Genomic DNA, 7,071 nt, shown 5'->3' on the forward strand with positions numbered 1-7,071 from the left:
TCTTGATCTTGGATTATTACTTGGAATGGATTTAGAAAACTTGGAAGTAAACTTGCAATCTTGGAAGTATTCTTGATTTTATGAAACTAGAAGTTTTGGAATTTATGAAGAACACTTAGAACTTGAAGATAGAACTTGAGAGTGATCAATTAGATGAAGAAAATTGAAGAATGAAAGTGTTTATAGGTGTTTTTGGTTGTTGGTGTATAGATTAGATATAAAGGATATGTAATTTTGTTTTCATGTAAATAAGTCATGAATGATTACTCATATTTTTGTAATTTTATGAGATATTTCATGCTAGTTGCCATATGATGGTTCCCACATGTGTTAGGTGACTCACATGGGCTGCTAAGAGCTGATCATTGGAGTGTATATACCAATAGTACATACATCTAAAAGCTATGTATTGTACGAGTACGAATACGGGTGCATACGAGTAGATTTGTTGATGAAACTGAACGAGGATGTAATTGTAAGCATTTTTGTTAAGTAGAAGTATTTTGATAAGTGTCTTGAAGTCTTTCAAAAGTGTATAAATACATATTAAAACACTACATGTATATACATTTTAACTGAGTCGTTAAGTCATCGTTAGTCGTTACATGTAAATGTTGTTTTGAAACCTTTAGGTTAACGATCTTGTTAAATGTTGTTAACCCAATGTTTATAATATCAAATGAGATTTTAAATTATTATATTATCATGATATTATTATGTACGAATATCTCTTAATATGATCTATATACATTAAATGTCGTTACAACAATAATCGTTACATATATGTCTCATTTCAAAATCATTAAGTTAGTAGTCTTATTTTTACGTATGTAGTTCATTGTTAATACACTTAATGATATATTTACTTATCATTTAACATAATTAACCAAGTGTATCAATATCTTAATATGATTCATATGTACCTAGTAAGACGTTATAACGATAATCGTTATATATATCGTTTTCAAGTTTCTTAATTTAATAGTCTCATTTTTATGTATATAACTCATTGTTAAAATACCTAATGAGATACATACTTATAATAAAATCATGTTAACTATTTATATAACCATATATATGTCATCATATAGTTTTTACAAGTTTTAACGTTCGTGAATCACCGGTCAACTTGGGTGGTCATTTGTCTATATGAAACCTATTCCAATTAATCAAGTCTTAATAAGTTTGATTGCTTAACATGTTGGAAACACTTAATTATGTAAATATTAATTTCATTTAATATATATAAACATGGAAAAGTTCGGGTCACTACAAACGAGAAGCTCTTACTAAAGAAAACATAGGAAATGAAATAATGAAGAAGTATGAGAAGCAACTCGTTATACGGGAAGATGGAATTCGATATTTTGCAAAACGTATTTGGGTACCAAAGTTGGGTGGATTAAGGAAGTTGATATTGAACGAAGCACATAAGACAAGATACTCGATACATCCTGGAGTTGGAAAGATGTATCAAGATATTAAGATGCATTATTGGTGGCCTAATTTAAAGACAGACGTTGCAACATATGTTGGGGAATGTTTACCTTGTTCCAAAGTTAAAGCAGAACACCAGAAGCCGTCAGGGTTACTTCAACAACCAGAAATCCCAAAATGGAAATGGGATGGTATTACCATGGATTTCATCACAAAGTTACCTAAGACTGCCTGGGGTTATGACATCATTTGGGTAATAGTTGATCGTCTCACCAAATCTGCATATTTCTTGCCTTTAAAGGAAACGGATAGAATGGAGAAACTATTACGATTATACATAAAGGAAATTGTTTCAAGGCATGGAATACCTATTTCCATTATATCCGATCGTGATAGTAGATTTACATCAAAGTTCTGGCAATCACTACAGGAACCCCTGGGAACTCGTTTGGATATGAGCACTACATATCATCCGCAAACTGACAGGCAGAGTGAAAGAACAATTCAGACTCTTGAAGACATGCTCAGGGCATGTGTGATCGATTTTGGAAACGGATGGGATAAATATCTACCATTAGCAGAATTCTCGTATAATAATAGTTATCATGCGAGCATTAAAGCTGCAACATTCGAAGCACTGTATGGAAGGAAGTGTAGATCCCCTATCTGTTGGAATGAAGTGGGAGATCGGCAATTAACTGGTCCCGAGATCATACACGAAACTACTGAGAAGATAGTACAAATCAAGGAGAGATTGAAAACAGCCCGTAGTCGCCAAAAGAGCTACGCCGATGTTCGAAGGAAACCATTAGAGTTTCAGATCGGTGACATGGTTATGCTAAAGATGTCACCTTGGAAAGGTGTAATACGTTTTGGAAAAAGAGGTAAACTGAACCCAAGGTATGTAGGCCCGTTCAAGATTATCGAACGCATTGGACCGGTAGCTTATCGACTCGAGTTACCACAACAACTCACCAGAGTACATAATACATTTCACGTCTCAAACCTTAAGAAATGTCTTGCAAAGGAAGATCTCACCATTCCTCTTGAAGAAATCCAAGTCGACGAGAAACTACAATTCATAGAAGAACCAGTCGAAATCATGGACCGTGAAGTTAAACGGCTCAAGCAAAGCAACATACCAATCGTTAAGGTTCGTTGGAATTCTCTAAGGGGTCCCGAGTTTACTTGGGAACGAGAGGATTAGATGAAACAAAAGTACCCACATTTGTTTCCCGAGAACGCAAAATAGGTACAACTTAAAAATTTCGGGACGAAATTTATTTAACGGGTAGGTACTGTAATGACCCGGATTCTTCCGATCATTCTATACTTATAAGATTAATATTTACATAAATTAAACCTTACCAACATTATAAGCAATCTAAATTGTTGAGACTTATGTTTTTGAAAAGAGTTTTACACAACGTTTGACCGTCCAATTTGACCGATGATATCACGAACTATATAACATACGATAATTATACGTTTGTGTATATATATGTATTTATATATATTTAACATGATCTAAGGATGGTTTAACATCTCATTGTGTACAAATAACAATGACTTATAAGTATACTTTGAAACTACTAACTTAAGTTTTCAAAACGATAACTATACGTAACGTTCATTGACATAAATACTTAAAACTTATAATGCTTATACATGTATCGTATAGATATGTATTTAATCACTATTAAAGGGCTTTTATACATAAAACAATATAAGTATATTTACAAAAGATAGTTATATTTTAATTCTAGTTTCGTTTTCTCAAGATTTCTACAAGTATATCTAGGGTATATGTAACCGTATCATACCCAGCTTCTATACGTATTTACTATTGGTATATACAAATCAAATCAACATCTTAATCAACTAAAATACTGCCCTATATAGGAGGTAATTAGAATTTGTAAGTTAGTATGACAATTTCACAAGATTACAAGTTTGAAAATTTGTCCATGTCTCCCCCCCCCCCCCCCCAATTCACGTTTTTAAAGGGGTCATGGGGTACTTCATTTTGATTCAAATTTTACTACCATTTCCTAGCTAAAAACACACACACTTATAAGTCTTAAACACCTTAATCATCTCAGCAAATAACCATGAAGATCTAGCTTCAAAAACAAGCCTTAATCATCATAAGAAATTTCTTTCAAGAACACTTCAATAATCCTTCCAAGTATACAAGTTTACTTCCAACCTTTCAATCCCACTCCACCACTCTTTTGATTCCAAGATTTTTCTTATCTTTTGCAGTAACTTTATCCAAGTAACTTGAGGTAGTAACCATGTTCATAATTTTATTCAATTCATATTCATATAGCTATCTTATTTTGTGTTGTAAAATTTTAACAACAAGAACATAGTTTGAATGATTTCAAACTTGTTCGCAAACTAAATAGATCCTTCTAACTTAACTTTTAAAACACTTCAAGACCTGTAATATATCATAAGGATATGCTAACTTAACAAGATACAACTTAATTTTACAAAGAACACCTTAAAACTGAATCTACATCGTTGGAGTGCAACCGTGGGCTGTTTTGGGTTGGATAATTAAAAACCATCTTGAATTTTGAATTGGAAGTTCATGTTCTGTAAAAATGATATTTCTTATGAATATGTTAACACATAAAAATTTCATGGTTTAGCTCAAAGTGTAAATAGTTTTATCTAAATATTGTTTTTATGACAAAAATGATTACTTTCATAAGATTTACCTAAAGTTTGAACTATAACCTGTGATTCCGAATGTAAACCAAGGTATTTACAGTTCATATTCTTAAAATTTGACTCGATCCAAGGAAGTGGCAAGTTGAACCAACAAAAACGGAGTTGTAATGAAGAAACTACGACTAAAACAAGATTGGGTATCCGAAGCTAGTTTAGCTACGAAATTAATTGGAGTAAAACTAAACTAATCATATCTTTGCTAATTAATATGATATTTTATATATATTTACTTATGATTTGATTTTATATATTTCAGGACCACCCGTAAACAATACGAGAAGATTAATCATAAGACCTCATGATTGTACGCAATACGTTATTTGACAACACGGTACTTTATGTACGCAACACGTCATTTGACAACATGGTACCATGGGTCGAGATTAATTCTGATCAATACGAATACGATGGGGTCTTTATTTATTTTATTGAGCAACTAATTGTGGACCACTAACATCGGACTGCTAACTACGGACTAATAAATATTAAAAGTATTATAAGTATATATATGTATATATGTGACGATTACTTGAAAAGAAAATATGTTGATATATTATATATATGGTTAGGTTTGTGATATCTATCGGAGACCAAGTCGTGTTAAATACCTTCAAGGCAAAAGTGAGTATATAGTCCCACTTTTAAACTCTAAATATTTCGGGATGAGAATACATGCATTTTATGATTTACGTTATGGACACAAGTGATTAAAAATATATATTCTACGTTGAGTTGTACCACTGGCATACCTCCCTGTAACTTAGTAACTACTATTTACATGCGTTATTGTAAACGTGAATCCTGTTGATAGATCTATCGGGCCTGACAACCCCAACCGGACTGGACGACCAGTATTCAACGGTTGCACTGTAACACCGGCCATTTTTTTTTAAATACACAGTGGAAGACTTTATTAACAAACACAATATAAGTCACGTCATTACGTTTAAGTTTACACAACGGTGTTACGTTATCACAAAACATTATTTATACAAAAGTCCACATCAGAGTTGGGTTGTCAAACATGTCTTCTGCAATAGCACCCTTCCCGACTAGCAGTACCTAAACCTGCAAGGGGAGAATATGTGGGGGATTAGCGCACCGCTAAGTGAATGGAATCTATCTAACAGATATAGCTTAAGTCACACACAAGCTATATACTAACAACAACACATGCTAACTATCAACTAGCATACAATAAGATAATACGAGGATCAGCGGCTTGTACGAGCACACGACTCCTAGCTGATCGGACTTGAGTCTACCGATAGTCCCTGCTACTCAATTCACAGTATAGTTATCCAGATGCAGGGGATGCATCATTCACACTATACTCTACAATCAGTAGCCTATGGACCCAACCTCCCCTAGGCACCGTTGACCTCATACGGACTCTAACCTCTCCTAGGCACGGTCTCGAGTCGCCAGTCTCCCTAGGCCCGACTGGTGCCATTCACACAGTGTACACATAATTCACATACAACATCAGGCATACTATATTATTCTAACATGGCAATTTCTACACTATGCATGGTAAAAGAGTCAACCACAGTAGCATGATATGCTACTTAAACTCTATCCGGAGATAGACCCACTCACCAATTACCACCAACTGCTCAGTTATTATTTCTGAGCTTCCTTCTTGTCCTTATAACCCGAGAACAACACAAACAAAGTTAATATACATATCCAATAAATAATATAATCATTTCATACAATTAGCTAGGTCATAACACCATATATTCATAATTTTATGAGTCTACATCATGACTCCACTCAATAATGGCATACAGGTGCGTGCAAAACACGACATACACACTAAAACTCCTTTTCCGGCCCAAAAACAGTTTGATCTAGTTTCTTAAAAGTTAACCATTGAAAAGTATTCTTTATTACAATTCTAACGATAGTTTATTCATCAAAAACGGAGTTACGTTTTGAAAGTTACGTCCGTTTCAATTTCATAAAAGTACTGTAGCAAATAGTGACACTGTAGCAAGTAGTGACACTGTAGCAACTCGGGGGGTACTGTAGCAACTTGGTACTGTAGCAATAGTGACACTGTAGCAAATAGTGACACTGTAGCAGTTCGGTACTGTAGCAAAATACTGTAGCAAGATACTGTAGCAAAATACTGTAGCAAAATACTGTAGCAACTGGATTTCGAAGCAGTTCGCTGTTTTTGCGATTTTTTCGCCCAAAACTCGATTTTTGAGTGTTTTTGATCCGTTTTTAAGCACATGGAAGCTACTAAACATATATACAACCTATTTCTAACATCAATTAAGCATAACAAACACCAAAAATGAAGATTCAAGCTTAAAATCACACTTTTTATTCAAGAACACAAAACCCATTTTGAGCAAGAATTAATACATGAATGTATGATATGCATACCTTATATTGATCACGAAATCACAAGGAATATATCTCTAGCTTCAATTAATCCAAAGGCTCACAAAATCAAATTAGGGTTTATGTGTGTGTTTGTGTATGTGTTCGTGTATGTGTTTGATGAAATGAGAAATGGATAGAACTATCCAGATACATACACTTAAATGAGTTATAAACTCATACTCCATATCACACAGGTATTTACTAGTTATCTTATCTGATAACTTTTCGTATCTCCTTAGGCGGTCCTAAGGGAGTCCAAATTAAATAAACTAACCTGTTCTGGGACCCTTGTCACAAACTGGTCAGAACACAATTATAATAAAACACTAATAAAACAATTAAAATAAAAGCACTTACGACTAAGTACAAACCCTAAGGGCAAAATAGGCAACTTATAACTAGCTCGGATTTCAGTCTGTTACAAATCCACCCCCTTAAGAAGATTCCGTCCTCAGAATCTGATCTTGGTCAAACAAATGAGGGTAACGTTTTCTC

This window comes from Rutidosis leptorrhynchoides, chromosome 6, assembly GCF_046630445.1.
Source record: "Rutidosis leptorrhynchoides isolate AG116_Rl617_1_P2 chromosome 6, CSIRO_AGI_Rlap_v1, whole genome shotgun sequence".
In the NCBI taxonomy this organism is placed as follows: Eukaryota; Viridiplantae; Streptophyta; class Magnoliopsida; order Asterales; family Asteraceae; genus Rutidosis; species Rutidosis leptorrhynchoides.